This window comes from Lepus europaeus, chromosome 2 (assembly GCF_033115175.1).
Source record: "Lepus europaeus isolate LE1 chromosome 2, mLepTim1.pri, whole genome shotgun sequence".
NCBI lineage: Eukaryota > Metazoa > Chordata > Mammalia > Lagomorpha > Leporidae > Lepus > Lepus europaeus.
Window position 1 is genome coordinate 122053748 of NC_084828.1, and position 16964 is coordinate 122070711.

General features: G+C 46.0%; 2 pseudogenes; one reads left to right on the top strand and one right to left on the bottom strand.

The window, feature by feature from the left end:
* The first annotated feature begins 9646 nt into the window (after window positions 1–9646).
* LOC133749123 (serine/threonine-protein phosphatase 4 regulatory subunit 2-like) lies at window positions 9647–11052 on the top strand (annotated as a pseudogene).
* Window positions 11053–14907: 3855 nt separating this feature from the next.
* LOC133749132 (small ribosomal subunit protein uS10-like) lies at window positions 14908–15427 on the bottom strand (annotated as a pseudogene).
* Window positions 15428–16964: the final 1537 nt, after the last annotated feature.

The following is a 16964-nucleotide window of genomic DNA, read 5'->3' on the forward strand; positions in this document are numbered from 1 at the left end:
AAGGGGTCAGGGCTCCCGCCTCCATTTCCCATGAGCCACATAGCTCTCTAGCATGCCCTGGTGTGTTGGAACATCTCTTGGCCAGCAGAAAGCAACTGAAGATCTCACAGGGCAAAAAAAAATCCCCCAAAACCCTGACCCAGCTCTGCTCCACTGAAGGATTCTAAGAGCACTGAGTACCTACTAGGGCTGTAGAACCCAACACAGACAAAATCTCTGCTTTCAAGGAGCTGACAGCTGGAAGTCTCAAGATCATCTGGGAGCATGAGCAGGAGGACATGGCCCAGATAACCCTAGAGAAAATAGCCTTTGCCAGCTGACACCTGAGAGATGATGAGGAATCATCAAACCTAGCGGTGGTAAAGGAGAGTATTCCCACATGTGGAGCAGCAGGTCTCCAGATGGCGAGAGATGCTGCGATGTGCTTGGGTAAACCTGGAGGGGACACAGCAGCTGCTGATGAGGAGGGGGAAGGGAAGAAGAGGGCGAAGCAATGGAATCATGTTAGGTGAGGTCACAGAGGTATTTTAAGCAGGGGAGGGACATGATCAGGTTTGCATTTAAAGAACACCAGAGAGTAATCTGAACCAATACAGTGTCCATGGAGATTATAAAGCAGAATTCCAGAATGTGTTAGCAGGCTGAATTCAGATGATTGTGAAGGAGTGGATGTGGTGAATGAGAGAGGAGGGGGCAGTGAGAATCAAGTCACAGCCTTCTAGAACAAGCGAGTGGGAGAAGGGAGGTGCCATTTTCTGAGCGGATCCCACAGAAGAAGAGCAGGTTGGGGAAGGCAGGAAGACGATTTATTCAGCTGAACTTGCAAGACATACAACTATAGACGGATGTCTGTCAGATGGCTGAGTATTTGAGTCTGGAGCTCAGAACACAATCTGGGCTGTAGACAGGGATTCAGAAGGCGTCAGCACAGAAATGGTGTGAAAGCTAAGAAAGTCAATGCGGGGGTGGGGTGTTGAACATTGTTTGGTAGATTAATTGCTTCATTTAAAAATAATACACCAGGTGGGCATTGTGATTCAGTGGGTGAATCTGCTTGGGGCACTTGCAGACACCCCACTGGAGTGCCAGTTCAAGACCAAGAACCTCTGTTTCCAATCCAGCTTCCTAAAAATGCAGCCTGGGGCCGGCGCTGTGGCTTAACAGGCTAATCCTCCGCCTTGCGGCGCCAGCACACCGGGTTCTAGTCCCGGTTGGGGTGCCGGATTCTATCCCGGTTGCCCCTCTTCCAGGCCAGCTCTCTGCTATGGCCCAGGAAGGCAGTGGAGGATGACCCAAGTGCTTGGGCCCTGCACCCGCATGGGAGACCAGGAGAAGCACCTGGCTCCTGGCTTCGGATCAGTGCGATGTGCCGGCCACAGCAGCCATTGGAGGGTGAACCAACGGCAAAAAGGAAGACCTTCCTCTCTGTCTCTCTCTCACTATCCACTCTGCTTGTCAAAAATAAAAATAAAAATAAAAATGCAGCCTGGGAGGCAACAAATGATGGCTCAAGTGTTTGGACCTCTGTCATATATGCAAGAGACTCAGATTGAGTTCCAAGCTCCTGGCTCCAAACTGGCCCCACCCTAGTGGTTGCAGGCATCTGGATAGTAAATCAGCAGTTAGAAGATTCACTGGGGCTGGCGCTGTGGCACTGGCGCTGTGGCATAGTGGGTAAAAGCTGCCACCTGCAGTGCTGGCATCCCATATGGGCGCTGGTTCAAGTCCCGGCTGCTCCACTTCCAATCCAGCTCCTGCTATGGCCTGGGGAAGCAGTAGAAGATGGTCCTAGTCCTTGGGCCCCTGAGCCCACATGAGAGACCCGGAAGAAGTTCCTGGCTCCTGGCTTCAGATCAGTGCAGCTCTGGCTGTTGTGGCCAATTGAGGAGTGAACCAGAGAATGAAAGATTCTCTCTCTCTCTCTCTCTCTCTCTCTGCCTCTCCTCTCTGTGTAACTCTGACTTTAAAATAAATAAATAAATCTTAAAAAAAAAAGATTCACCACCACCACCACTGCTCCTCTCTCTATTGCTGTTTCAAACACACTGAGCAAAATAAGTAGACATTTTTTTTTTAAAAAAGCAATACAGCTGATAAATTCTAGCTCTCCACTTAAATATTAAGCACATTTCATTTTGACATTCTAAGACTGGTGCTCAACCAATACCAAGTCAGTCTGGTCAAGGCCCAGAGGAACCCTGTAAATTCAGCAGCTACTAGTTGCATGTGGTTATTCACATTTTAATCAATTTAAGTAAAATAAAATTTAAATCTCAGTTCCTTAGTCATATTTGCTACTTCTCAAACGCTTAATAGCCACATAGGGCTGTTGGCTACCACACTAGGCAGCACAGATAGCATAGAGCATTTGCATCCTTGTAGAAAAATGGATTGGACAATGCTGCCCTAGGGTTATTTATGGTGTTGTCAAATGAAAGGCTGGTGCAAATATCACAGGCATCTCATGGTGCAGTTTCACTTAGTCGGGGAGGAAAGCAAGATGGTATGTGTGCTTCTAAGGCACTTGCCAGCTGGAAAAGCTATACTGCGGCCAGGTCCCACTGGATGCAGGCTGACGTGCTCAGGAGGTAGCCCCCTGCACTCTCTGTTACTAAGGACTTCAAGATTCCAGTGCAGGCAAGATAGGCCAAGGGCATGGCTGAGGGCTTTTGTGGAAAGGAAGCCTTAGAGTGGAGATGAACCTCCTGCAGGATGACAAGAATTCCCTCTCCTGGGGTCCTGGAGGAAAGCAGAGCCATGGAAGCCCCTCAGGCTGGGCGGGTTCCAGGAACCCATTGAGGTTCAGATCATCCAGAGGACGATACTACCTGATCTCTTCAGCAGTAAGGCACATGTTCCAGTTGTTTTCTAAGCTTTACGCCTTTATTGAGTATGTTATATTAACAGTATAAGTAGTTGGACTCACGTGGCATTAGAAAGCTTCAGGTGTAGAGAACCTTTTCAGGGATCCTCCTGACAAAGGTGGGAAAGATGACCCCCTTCTGCTTAGAACGCTCCAGTAAGGATAAATAATAGACAGATTGATGAGTAGATGATTTATTGATTGAGAGGTAGATGAATCCCCTGTTGGTTGTGTTTCTCTGAAGAACTCTGACTGATACACACCAGCAATATCCAGCTCCAGTACATTCTGATCTGACAGCTGCATGGCAATCCAATCACATGCTGATGGATGGCTTCCAGTTTTTGCTCTGCTTGTTACAGTGCTACAGTGAACATTCTTGGCTATGTCTCCATGTGCAAGTGCACCTCTAAGATTTACTCATAGACATGGAATTGGCTCAAAGGACATGCACATTTAAATTTTGTTAGATGTTGCCAAATTGCTTTCGAAAAATTTGCACCAATATAAGCTAAAAGGATATAAACACGTCAGTTTCTGCACATCAGAGGTGGTTGGTTGGTTGGATGTGTGCAACATTTACATATGCTTCAAATTATGCCAGAAGAAAGGGTCAGGAAAGATATGTGAGAGAGAAAATTCTAGAAAGGGGGAAGACTGGAAAAGCCAGATGAGAGAGGAGCCAGAGTGCCCGCACAGGGATTGAGCCTGGAGAGGAGGAGAGACACCCCTTCCATCACAACAAAAGGAGAAAAGCGTGGAGGGGCAAGTCAGTTTGTGATTTTGATGGCAGGAAAAGGTCTTGGTTGTTTCTCTGACATTTAGACAAGAGATAGTGGTTTGCTCAAAGTGAAAATGGAGACGTTAGTTGCGAAGCATATGGAGGATGCATATTAAGGTGGACACCAGGAAGAAAAAGAGGGAAAGTTGAATAGGGAAATAAAGGATTTCCAAGCATTTGGGCCCAAAGATTTGCTTTTTAGCCCAATACACACATTTCAACAATCCTTCCAGTCAGCCTCCTTTCTTCTAACAGAGGCCACACCTCAAGAATGAGGAAGAAGGTGGGGCCTTTCCCAAGGATGCAAGTTAATCCTCCATTCTCAGGGTTCCTCGTGTGCCAGAGTCATCCAGGTTCCCCAGCTTTCATCAGTCACCCTCCAGTTGATTACAGAGGCAACAATGATGCGATCTCAGAATGTTCTCCAAACATCTTCCTATCAGTCTTGAAAATCCACCTCAGAGAGCTGACACTGGGCCCTTGGTTCTCGCTGAGGTATCCAGAGGATGTTCAGTGGAGTCTTCGTTCCTAGCTGAAGGTGCTATGATCTCTTAGTTCAACCCTGTTACTCCTTATCTCATCTCAAACTAATCCTTCCTATATCTAGAATAGAGCAAGCCTATCCTAACCTTCCTTTCAGGGGATTAAATACTCCTATCTCTTTTAACACTGCTTCATAAAATTCAGGACCTACTTCTCTCACTGTTTTAATTTCAAGCTGCTCAGCATACTGGTTTGTTCTCTTTCCAAGGATGACTCTTACTTCTACCAGGAACATCACCTCACAATGGATACCTATGGGACCCCCCATAAAAGATCCCTCAGGGAGGGCTCGCCTGGAGAAGGCAGAGCAGCCCATCAGAGACCCACAGGGGAAGTGGAGAAGTTGGTAGGTGGAAGGGCCTTGCAGGGAGGCTGCCCTACATGATGCAAAGGGCAGGTCAGAAGGAAGGACCTGCTGGCGCCGCAGCTCACTAGGCTTATCCTCTGCCTCCGGCGCCAGTACTCCAGATTCTAGTCCTGGTTGGGGTGCCAGTTCTATCCTGGTTGCTCCTCTTCCTGTCCAGCTCTCTGTTGTGGCCCAGGAAGGCAGTAGAGGATGGCCCAAGTGCTTGGGCCCCTGCACCTGCATGGGAGACCAGGAGGAAGCACCTGGCTCCTGGCTTCGGATCAGCACAGCGCCAGCCATAGCGGCCATCTGGGGAGTGAACCAACGGAAGGAAGACCTTTCTCTCTGTCTCTGTCTCTCTCTCTCTCTCACTGTCTAACTCTGCCTTTCAAAAAGAAGGAGGAGGAGGAGGAGGAAGCACCCTCTTGTGTTGTCCTTACCTCAAAGCTGCACATCCGCCGCTTGGCCTTCCAACACATAGGGATTTGGTATATCACCTCCACCAAGGAAACAAATCTATAATTTTATTTATTTACTTCTCAGTGAATTTAAACAGTTGAGGGATGCAGCATCACACAGATTCGATGCCCAATGACCTTAGTGAGAAGATAGCTTCAGAATTTGGCATGAGCCATGCCACTCTGTGCAAGGCACAAGTTACCTTTCCAGATTATTCTGACTTTGTTCTGTTTGCTGCCAGGAACTTCTGCGCTGTTCTTTGCATACATAAACATGTCTCTTGCTCAAACAGAATTCCTTTTTACCTAAGGCATAAAGACTTTCAATTTCAGTAACCGTATGCTCCCTCTGGTTTCAGAGATCACACTTAAAGCAAGTAAAAGTGGCCTTGGACCATGGCCTTGCAAACATATTTGCCATTTAGTTCCCAGCAGGCCTCCACAGGTTCCAAGATAGCAGAAAGTGTGAATTTGATATCTTTTGATAGGATAAGAATCCCTCTCTAGTGCGAAAACAAACTGCCTTTTATCCCACAATAAACTGCTTCAGTGGGTGAACCCAAGATGTGAGAATAAACGTAATCCTAAATCTTACTTAGATTTCATAAAACTAGCTGTATTTTCCAGAGTTTGGTCCCATGTTACTTGTAATAAATAGTTCCACTAATGATCCTACCCAAGAAAAATAATTTTACTTCTCACCACTAAGGTTTAAAGACAGCCTGTCAGTTTACCTGGACATCTCCAAAAAATACATTGCTAATCCCTAAATGATGTAAGTAACAGTTCTTCATGTCAGTAAAGAGGAAATAGAGTGAATTTCCCAAAGTATTAAAATTGCTCAATACATGGCCCAAAGCCATATCCCCTTGGGTTCTGTAGGATCAAGTTCTCAGGCAAAGTGGAGTTAGGGTTGGAGAGCACTCAAACAGGACACTGCCCAAAAGCCTGCAGGGTGTAGCAGCACATGGTGGTTGTTATTTAGGCCATACCCTCCTGAATCAATAAATAAGAACAATATCTAACACTTCTGGGAGCTTTTGAAACCTTAGACTCCCCTCAAAGCCCTGCCAAGGCCCCAGCCCACTGAGATGATGAACAAGGTCATTTTCACAAACATCACGTATTCCAGTGCCCTCTGTGCTGTGGACTGCATGGGACAAGGGAAAGCCATCCTGACAGCACCAAGGACAACAGTCCTCCGTCCTCTCTCCTCACTGAGCTTCCAGCATCCACTCTGCCAGTTCCCAAATGCTCACTGCAAGTCTTAGAGCGCAGTGTGACCACACCATGCCTCTGCCTGAGTGTTTAAATGACCTCGCATTACTCTTAGAACAAAGGCCTAATCCTCAGAGGGTGTTCAGGACTTGGTATCTGTGTTGGTCCCTGTGGGCTGCTATGAGAAAACACCTGAGACTGGGTGACTTACAAACAAGCAGAAATTTTTGCTTTCAGTTCTGTAGACTAGGAATTCCTGGACGAAGGCGCCAGCGGATTGAGCGGGAAGGGCCTCCCTTCTTACAGACAAAGTCTTTCCACTATAACCTCATGTGGCAGAGGGGCCAAACAAGCTCCTGCAGGTGTCTTCTATACAGAAGCTAATACCTAGGGCAGGCTGTGGCGTAACAGGTAAAGCCTCTGCCTGCCCATCCCATATGGGCACCAGTTTGAGCCCGCGCTGTTCAACTTCTGATCCAGCTCTCTGCTATGGCCTAGGAAACCATAGAAGATGTCTCAAGTCCTTGGGGCCCCTGCACCCATGTGGAGACCTGGAAGAAGCTCCTGGCTCCAGGCTTCGTATCAGCCTAGCTCCAGTTGTTGTGACCATTTGGGGAATAAACCAGCAGATGGAGGACTTCTCTCTCTCTCTCTCTGTCTCTGCCTCTCTGTAACTCTCTGCCTTTGAAATAAATAAATAAATCTTTAAAAAAATTTTAAAAAGAAGCTAATTCCACCCATGAAGGCTCCATAAAGACCCCCTCCCAATACTATGTGCATTGGGGATTGGGTTCCAACATTTGAATTGGGATGACACTAACATTCAGATCATCCTGTTCCCCCACCTTCATCTTCCACTTCCTGCCCCTGCCACATTGGCCTTCTAGGAGCTTCTCAAGCATTTGAAATGGACACTTTCCCACCATGGGCTCTGCCCTGGTGGTTCCCACTATGCAGAGGTCTCTTTCCTCCCCTCCCCTTTGCCCTGTCTCACCCCTCAGATGACACAGCCCATCTCAGCTTCAAGGTCTGCTCCTCATTGACTTCCTGCCCCATAGGTTACCTCTCCTAGAACCGAATGCCTCTCCCTCAAGAATCTACAATATATAATAATGCACTAATGACCTGAGTCATGTCTTCCTCCCCCACCATGCTGGGATCTCCATGTCTCCAAGGCCCATGTCTGTTTGGCTCGCCTAACAGAAATGCCCAACACAGGTGCATCACAGTCTCCCCATAAATACTTGACACACGAACAAGTAGTATAACATCGACCATCCTTTAGGAAAGTAAGATTTGAGCTCACTCCTACCACTCTGGGATAAGATATAATTAGCCTGCAAAATTCTATCCCAAGGACTGTAAATGTTTACTCTTGTATCATACTCCCTAGCACTCATCAGTATTTGGATTACTTCAATCCATGCATCTCTGCTCTCCAAAAAGGAAACAAATAACCATAGACTTAAAGTCCTAAAGGGAACTCAGCTACCACAACCAGACAGTTTAAAGAGCAGCGGAACGTCAAGATAACTGGGCTTCCTAAAGTGTTCTGCTGCCGGAGATTCTCTCCCTGCTTCAGAAATTGAGTCAGATTCCAGCTCAATACTTATTGCTTCTAGTAGGCAAAGAAAAGTCCCCTCCTCACTTGTCATGTGACATCCCTCCCCCCAACTGGGAAATGAAGGCCCCCGGGCTGCCATTGTCACATACTCCTCACTCTTCACAAGGCTGCCTCTGTGGCTGACTTGTACGATGTCCCTTCTGCTTTCATTACTTCACTTAAAGTCTTTTTTCCTTCTCAGCTTTCCACAGGGTTGTCATGGAAAAGATAACTTTGAAAAAAAGCAGTACAGGAGCCGGCGCTGTGGTGTGGCAGGTTAAGCCGCCACCTGTTTTGCCGGCATCCCATGTGGGCGCCGGTTCGAGTTTCAGCTGCTCCACTTCCAATCCAGCTCCCTGCTATGGCCTGGGAGAGCAGTAGAAGATGGCCCAAGTGCTTGGGCCCCTGCATCCATGTGGGAGACCCAGAGGAAGCTCCTGGCTCCTGGCTTCGTTTCAACGCACCTTTGCCATTGCAGCCATCGGGAAGTGAACTAGTGGATGGAAGACTTCTCTTTCTCTCTGTCTCTCCTTCTCTCTCTGTGTAACACTGATTTTCAAATAAATAAATGAATAAATCTTTAAGAAAAAAAAAAGAAGAAAAAAAATCAGTACAGATAAACTTGCTCTGCCAGAGGAAACACTGTCTAAAGCACAGTAGCTGACACAGCCAGTGTCCAATTTCCCTTTCAGTAGCAGTGGTCCTCTGGACTCCCGAGTAGTGCAAAATGTAAAATCCCCATAATGTAAATCCTGGATCATCCTGGCCAGCACTGCAATCCATCTTGCCTCCTAGGAAGTGACCCATTTGAGGTTGCCTCTAGGCCAAGGTTGCCATTCACGGTCACTGTCCCAGGTTGAAGGTGCCTGGCTTCTCCTATCCTCTCTTGGCTTCTTCCTGCCACTGCTTTATCACTCTTCCCTTCCCTCACTAGATAACTAGACTTTTTTATTGAAAACTTCCAATTGCCCTTTCAACCGGGAGCCCCAGTTGTCAGCAACTGACATCAACGTGAAAGTCCTCAAAAATGAGTACTGCTCCTTCTTCATCAAACCAAACAGCCTACTCTCCATGGACTGCAGACAGAGACATTGCCTTGGAGACGATGCCCACACAACCATCCTGGGCCAAAGCCCTGACCCTCCAGAAAGCAGGAAATGTGAAGGTTGAGATCTGAAAAGCTTATATTCCCGCTTTTGAGACCGTAATTCACTCAGTACTTCCACATATCTCCAGCACACACACAGAGACACAATTACTTTTTTTTATTTCTAAGAGGTTCCCCAGAGAAAAGAACATTCATGGTTATTTGTATTTTATTTAGTACTCAATGTATCAAGCCTAAATTTTAAAAGTTTTCGGATGTTGGAGGGCTCCTGGTAGCGGCTCAGAAAGGTGCTGCTCTCTCGCTGGCTTCCCCAGCTCCCTTTTGGTGGCGACCTCCTCTCCCCGGGTCGCGGCAAGCCAGAGTGTGTGCGAGGGATGGGGAGGGCGTCGGGGGTAGGGGGAAGGCTCTCCAGGCCCAGGGAGGCTCACGGAGGGAGGTGGAGGCTGCGAGGGACTCAGGAAAGCCAGGAACGTGGAGAGGAGGCAGGAGGCGCTGAAAGATTTTGAGAAGGGGGGTAAAAAGGAAGTTTGTCCTGTCCTGCATCAGTTTCTTTGTCGTGTAGCCAAGACTGGGGAAACAATTCAATCTCTATGTATACCACCTATTGTCACAGATGGTGTACTGCCTGCCTGGGGAGTCGGCTGACATTCTGACTCTTGGATCTCCTGGGGTTTGGACTATTTAGGAAGGATTCACTGGTCCCAATTTAAAGGCTATTTTATTTTCAAACTGAAGATAGTGATGGATGACTTCAGAACTTCAGCTCCTGAACCAAGAGGTCCTCCCAACCCTGATGTCGAGTATATTCCCTTTGATGAAATGAAGGAAAGAATGCTGAAAATTGTCGCTGCATTTAATGGGAGAAGATGGATTATAGCTACTCTCCAGAACTGAACTTACAGTTTCTTAGTATCCCTTTTACTATTCAGAGACTATGTGAATTGCTGACAGATCCAAGAAGAAGCTATACAGAACACATTTCTCAGAGGAGTGAAAAAGAATGTGATGGTTGTTAGCTGTGTTTATCCTTCTCCAGAGAAAAACAATTCTAATAGTTTAAATAGAATGAGTGGTGTTATGTTTCCTGGAAATTCACCAAGCTATCCTGAGAGGTCTAATATAAGTGGGCCTGGGACCCCCAGACCACTTAATCGACCAAAGGTTTCTTTCTCAGTTCCAATGACAACAAATGGTTTGCCTGAGAGCCCAGACGGTGAAGAGTCAAACTTAACAGCAAAATGAAGAGAAAAAGCACAGTGACTCGCTGGCATCTGAAGCAGAAGTCTCCGCTGTAGCCCCATAACAAACACCCAGATGAAGACGCTGTAGGAGCCAAGGGCCATGGAGTGAAAAGACTGAGCTTTGACAAAGAAGAGGAAGTGAGAGAGGCGGCAGTGAGACAGCTTCCAGAGAGAGTTCTCCAGTTCTGGCAGACAGAAGCCTGGTCTTCACCACAGGGTAAAGACAAAGAAAGCCAGGCCAGTGCCATGGCTCGCTTGGTTAATCCTCCGCCTGCGGCGTCAGCATCCCATATGGGTGCCGGGTTCTAGTCCCGGTTGCTCCTCTTCCAGTCCAGCTCTCTGCTGTGGCCCGGAAGGGCAGTGGAAGATGGCCCAAGTGCTTGGGCTCTGCACCTGCATGGGAGGCCAGGAAGAAGCACCTGGCTCCTGGCCATTTGGGGAGTGAACCAACGGAAGGAAGACCTTTCTCTCTGTCTCTCTCTCTCTATAACTCTACCTGTCAAAAAAAAAAAAAAAAAAAAAAAGACAAAAGCCGCACGGCCAGGCAGCACTGTGCGGAAGAGGAGGAAGAAGAGGAAGGAGAGAGAGTCTTTTATGAAATTCTCCCAGAAAGAGAAAATCAAGAAAAAGAATCCAATCATGCCTTAACTGTGAATGAAGAGAATTCTGAGGAATATACTCAAATGGAGGATTCCAATGTGTCTCAAGCTGAGAAAGATTTACACTCTGAAGGTGAAAATGCAGCGCCTGTAAGTAGTGGTTCTAACTGGCATGAAACAGAAGAATTAGAAGGATCCAGCTCCAGTGAAACTGGAGCGATTCTGTCAGTCACCCATGGAAAATGATGATGACGCCTCAGAAGTCCCAGAGGAGCCAATGGAGCAGGACTGACAGTTTAGAAACACACACGTGCAGTATTTTACATACAGTTCTGGTTTTACACTGTATACAACTTTTATGTGATACAGTGGACCTGTAGTTTTACAAGAGAAACAGGTTGTAAAGTACTTTGAATCCTGGAAGAGTTGTACACGTAAGAACTGTGAATAGCTCCTCTGGGTCCTGCTTACTGCTCACTGTTTTGTTTTTTTTGGTTTTTTTTTTTTTTTTTTTTTTTTTTGGTCTGGTCAAATCAGTGGTTTATGTGTAGTTTTTTTTTTTTTTTAATTTAGTATTAAAGTTTTTAAACTGGAAGGTAATTATAATTTTGAAAACTTTTCTGAGATTATCACATTTAGTTTATACATATGCAAGAAAGCTTTTGTCTTGTCTCTGACAGCTCTAGCAGTTTTCCTGTTTTGGCCATAATGTCAATATTTTAATGAGAATTGTAGGGTTTCATGCTGGTTTCCAGATTTTATTGTTAGTGTACAATGGAACTTTAAGTCATATACAGATAGATATAGATATAGATATAGATATAGATATAGATATAGATGTATAGATATGACTTAAAGTCACCCTTATTCTAAGGGGTAAAATGTTATATTTTTCTGTTTCTATAAGAAATGAATACAGAGGATACTTTTTCTATTGGTAATGATTGAGTTAACCTCTTTCACAAGATATTTTCTTCCTCTTCTGAGTAATTTGGATAAAATCTGGCCCTTGTGAAAACCTGGAAATCTTGTCTGTTGAAATGCCAGGTTAAACACATTTCAAGAGATCTGAAGTTCTTCTGTGTACTTCTGAGGCACCCGAGAAAAAGACATGGTTATTGATGAGAAGATGTACCTATCTTGGTAATTGTGTTCCAACAGTAGCTTACTGTGTTACAGAATGAATGCTTATGAAGCTGACATGAGACCATCCCAGAAGAACCAGGCAGGTTCCTTGACTTTTTGCTTGCCTTCCTGAACACTGTGAATATTACACATTTCTTTCTAAATTAGTCTAGAATATGCAAATGTCAATGGTATGAAACAGCGTTGTACTGGAAGAATTAATATGTTGCTTTAGTAATGTGCCTGAGCTAATTGAGGCATTAGGGGTACATAGAAACTACCATAATCTGTATGACATTTTGAAGTGAATTAAATGTTTTTGAACATGCTTCTTCGACAGCCAGGGTTATAGTTTTCAAATCAACACGAAGCACAATGATTACTCTAAACTCAATATTTTCAAATTCATATATTTAAAGTCATGTGAGCTGAAACTTCCCTGTCAAAATTACTGGCTGCCAAACTTATACCTGTTTTCTCAGCTGTACTTTTTGATATTAGACTTTTTAAATTCTGTAAAGTAAATTTTGTAGAATGTAATGTGTTCACTGCCTTTGTGAAGTGGTATATAATTGTATAATATCTGTTTATAAACTTGGCTTGGGCTTTCAATACAGTATTCATATAAAGCAATAAATATTAATGTTATGAAAAAATGAATATCAAATTTTCTTATACATTGAAGTTATGATCACAAACTTAAATTACCATAATTTTTTAAAAGACTTATTTATTTATTTATTTGAAAGGCAGAGTTTACAGAGAGACAGAAAGGGAGAGAGGGCTTCCATCTGCTTGTTCACTCCCCAAATGGCTGCAATGGCCAGAGCTGGGCTGGTCTAAAGCCGGGAACTTCTTCCAAGTCTCCAATGTGGGCCGTCCTCTGCCACTTTCCCAGGAGCATTAGCAGAGAGCTAGATTGGAAATGGAGCAGCCAGGACACAAATCGGTGCCCATATGGGATGCTGGTGTCATAGGTGGCGGCCTTACTTGCTACACCACAACACCAGCCCCCAACCTGCCATAATTTAACCTAAAATTAAAACTTTAATTTTTAGGGGCCTGGCACTGTAGCAAAGCAGGTTCAAGCCCTGGCCTGCAGCATCTAGCATTCCATATGGACGCCAGTTGGAGTTCTGACTGCTCCACTTCCGACTCAGCTCACTACTTATTCACCTGGGAAAGCTACAAAAGATGGCCCAAGTTCTTAAGTCCCTGCACCCATGTGAGAGACCTGGAAGAATCTTCTGGCTCCTGGCTGCAGATGGGCTGAATTCCAGCCATTGTAGCTATCTGGGGAGTGAACCAGCCGATAAAGACCTCTCTGTCTCTACCTCTCTCTGTAACTCTGTCTTTCAAATAAATAAAATAAATCTTTAACAAAATTTTAATTTTTAGTAATAACAAATAAAAACAATAAATTTAATTTTGAAAAGTTCAAGCACAATTATTATGAAACCCTTAAAACTATTGTAAAATATAACCCAATTCATCTCCTAATTATTTCTTTACTTGTTGTGCCTTCCTAAGATTATAAGCAAATGCAGCACAGTGCTACTTATTCAGTACTTTTCTAGGATTCTCTATATATCCCAGGCCAGAAGAAGCAGGTAGTAGCAATGGGTGTCCATCAGGTAAACCAAACCCACTTGTGTTATTTCAGACACAGAGAATTTAACACAGGAATTCAGTTGCCAAAATGCTGGAGGAACAAAAGGTAGCAGGTGGGTTTATCCAGAGAGTGACAGCAACAGGAAGAAGCCAAAAGCCTCCTGCAGCTGCAGGGAAGGTGGCTGCCTTAGTTTGTTTTATTTTTTCAAGATTTACTTATTTGTTTGTTTGTTTGTTTGAAAGACAGAGTGGCAGAAAGAGAGGGGAAGACAGAGATCTCTCATCTGGGAGTGGGTCAGGCTAAAGCCAAGAGTCAGGAACTCCACCCAGGATTCCCACAGGGATAGCAGGCTCCCAAGTACTTGAGCCCTGACCTGCTGTCTTCCCAAGCACGCTATCAGGGATCTGGATCAGAGGCAGAAGTGAGACTCGCACCCGTACTCCACCGATGTGGGACGCAGGCATCATAAGTAGCAGCCTAACCTGCTGTACACGACACCTATCCCTCTGCAGCTGTCATAAAATGCCGTAGACTGGGTAATTTATAATTACCAGATTATACTACAGATACAGATTCATTGGGCTCTCAGTTCTGGAGGCTGGGCAGTCCAAGATACAGGGACCAGCATCTGGTAAGGGCCTTCTTGCTACATCATAGCATGACTGAAAGCATCACATGGGCCCAGTTGAGCAGGAGAGGGTAAGAGGGGCTCAAACTGCTGCATCAAGCCACTCCCAGGAGAACAACACTCATCTGTTCCTGAGAGTGGAGCCCACATGACCTAACCACCTCCAGCTGGGCCCTGCCTCTCCATACTGTTGCACTGGGGGGCTGAGTTCCACACATGAACTTTGGGGGTGGGGGGTGTAAATCCATATAAGGCTCCTGGAGCACCCACCAGTGCCACCACTGTAATCCAGTGGCCACCCTCCCACTGACACAGAGCCCAGCTCTGTCAGGGCCAGAGCCAAACCCTGGCATGCTCACCCCCTTCGCACAGCCAGAAGTAAGTGTGCACCCACAGCCAACGCATGGAAGTGTACAGAACCCAGCATATGCGTTACTGTTCTTGATACAGCTCATGCAAGCTGAAGCGCACGTCACTGCATTCACTCCTCAACTGTAACTTCCTTCTTGTCAGATGGCTTTCCCTCTTCCTCTTTTACATATGATTATGAACTGTGCACAGCTTCAATTATTCCACAAGCTATCATTTTCACTTTCCTTATTATGATCCTGCTGCCCAACGCAGGCGGGAACCCCCAGGGGTTAACCCCTCTGTACTTGCGGCTCAGTAGTACCAGAAGTCCCTGAAATCATGCTTCTTTTGCTTCAGACCAAGCCTGAGGCTTCCTCTGTCAGAGACAAGGAATCGGGTTCTCTCCAATGGGCCCTGGTTCTTTTTTTTTTTTTTTTTTTTTTTTAACAAGTGGTAGTCAATTTATTAAGACAGTCAGTTGGCTTAGGCATCTGCAATGGTGACTTCAACTTCTACTCCCGGCTCAATGCTGATGGAAGTGATCTGTTCACAATCTCAGAAGGGCTGTGCAGGTCAATGAGCCGTTTATGGATTCTCATCTGGAACCGGTCCCATGTCTCGGAACCTTCACCACAAGGGGTTTTTCTTGTAGTGATTCGCAGTGTCTTGGTAGCATCCAAACAGGTCCTTTCACTTTCAGATTCTTCTCCTTTGCTCCTCTGATCAAGTCAGCACACACCTTCTCCAGGGACTTGACGTTGCGGCTGGTCAGGGTGGTCCTAATTCAGTGAATGGCCACCTCTGGTTCCACGGGCGTCTTTCCGGTGTCTTTAAAAGCCATGGCTGCGGCGCGGCTTCCTGACCAACTTGTTCCTCGGCGAGAGCGAACAGCGGTGAGTCAGGAGCAGGAGCGGGCGCAAACACGCTCCGCACCTACAGCTACCGCGTCGTCTTCAGAAAGGCCCTGGTTCCTTATAAGAACAAATGCCAGGCAATGGATGTGCATGAGAGAGCGAGTGAGGCCAAAGTGCGACCTACTCTTCTCCATCGTAAGGACTTGCATTCTTCAAAATGTTCTAATTAGCATACCGTATGATCCTAACTTTTCTAGTAACATGAGATTTCATTGATCACTAAATTTTTCTCTTTCTACTTTCTTTCTACAGGGAAACTGAGGCTGGAAAGGCTTAGGTAGTGGGTCCTGGGTGGCATTATCAGTAAGGAGCAGGAGCTATTCCAAATCTGCTCTAATCCCAACTGCCCAGCATTTTGTGGAGCAGAGTTGAAGTTCTGACCAGTTGTTCATCTACCCCAGAGCCAGTCACCCTCCTTCATAGCCAGGACCCATCTTCTCACCTTCCCTTTCTCTGGCACTGAATGTAAGGTGATCTGAGTGTGCCTCATCCTTTCTGGACATGCTTCCAATATGAAGAAACTATTCCTGTGATTGCACCCAAAAATGCTTTTAAAAGTTATTTGTTATTTTTTTAAGAATTATTTTATTCATTTGAAAGACAGTTACAGAGAGAGGTAGAGACAGAGAGAGAGGTCTTCCATAGATGGTTCACTCCCCAGATGGCCGCAATGGCCAGAGCTGAGCTGATCCAAAGCCAGGAGCCAGGAGCCTCTTGCTGGTCTCCCACGCAGGTGCTGAGGCCCAAGGAGTTGAGCCATCCTCTACTGCTTTCCCAGGCCATAGCAGAGAGCTGGATTGGAAATGGAGCAGCCAGGACTCGAACTGGTGTTCATATGGGATGCTGGCGCTATGGGCTGGGGCTTAAATCCAATGCGCCACAGCGCTGGCCCCTAAAAATTATTTTTATACCTTCAAGAACTATTTTTTTGAGGCTGGCATTGTGGAGCCAGTGGTTAAGCCACTGCCTGAGATACTGGCATCCCATGTGGGCACCAGTCTGTGCCCTGGCTGCTCCATTTCCAATCCAGCTCCCTGCTAATGCACCTGAGAAAGCAGCAGAAAATGACTCAAGTATTCGGGCCCCTGCACCTACACGGTAGACTTGGATGAAGTGCCTGGTTCCTGGCTCCTGGCTCCTGGCTCCTGGCTCCTGGCTCCTGGCTCCTGGTTCCTGGCTCCTGGCTCCTGGCTCCTGGCTCCTGGGCCAGCTCTGGCCATTGCAGCCATCTAGGGAGTGAGCTAACAGATGGAAGTCTCTCTCTCTCTCTCTCTCTCTCTCTCCCTTTTCTTCTCCCTCTCCCTCTCTCTCCCCTCTCTTTCCTTCTGTCTCTGTTACTCTGTTTTTCAAATAAATCAATAAAACAGACAAAAGAAGATCAGGATAAAGAGAAGAGAGAGCAGAATACAAGTGAATAACAAAGAAATCGTCTGGATAGAGCAAGCAAGCCACGGTGCCAGCCCTGCTTGTATTGTTTATAAGCTAAAAAGGAAATAAATGAAACTCATGAAGTGTTGTTTAGAAGATGATGCGCTGGAAGAAGATGGGACTGAGCCAGCTCCAAGAAGCAGGAC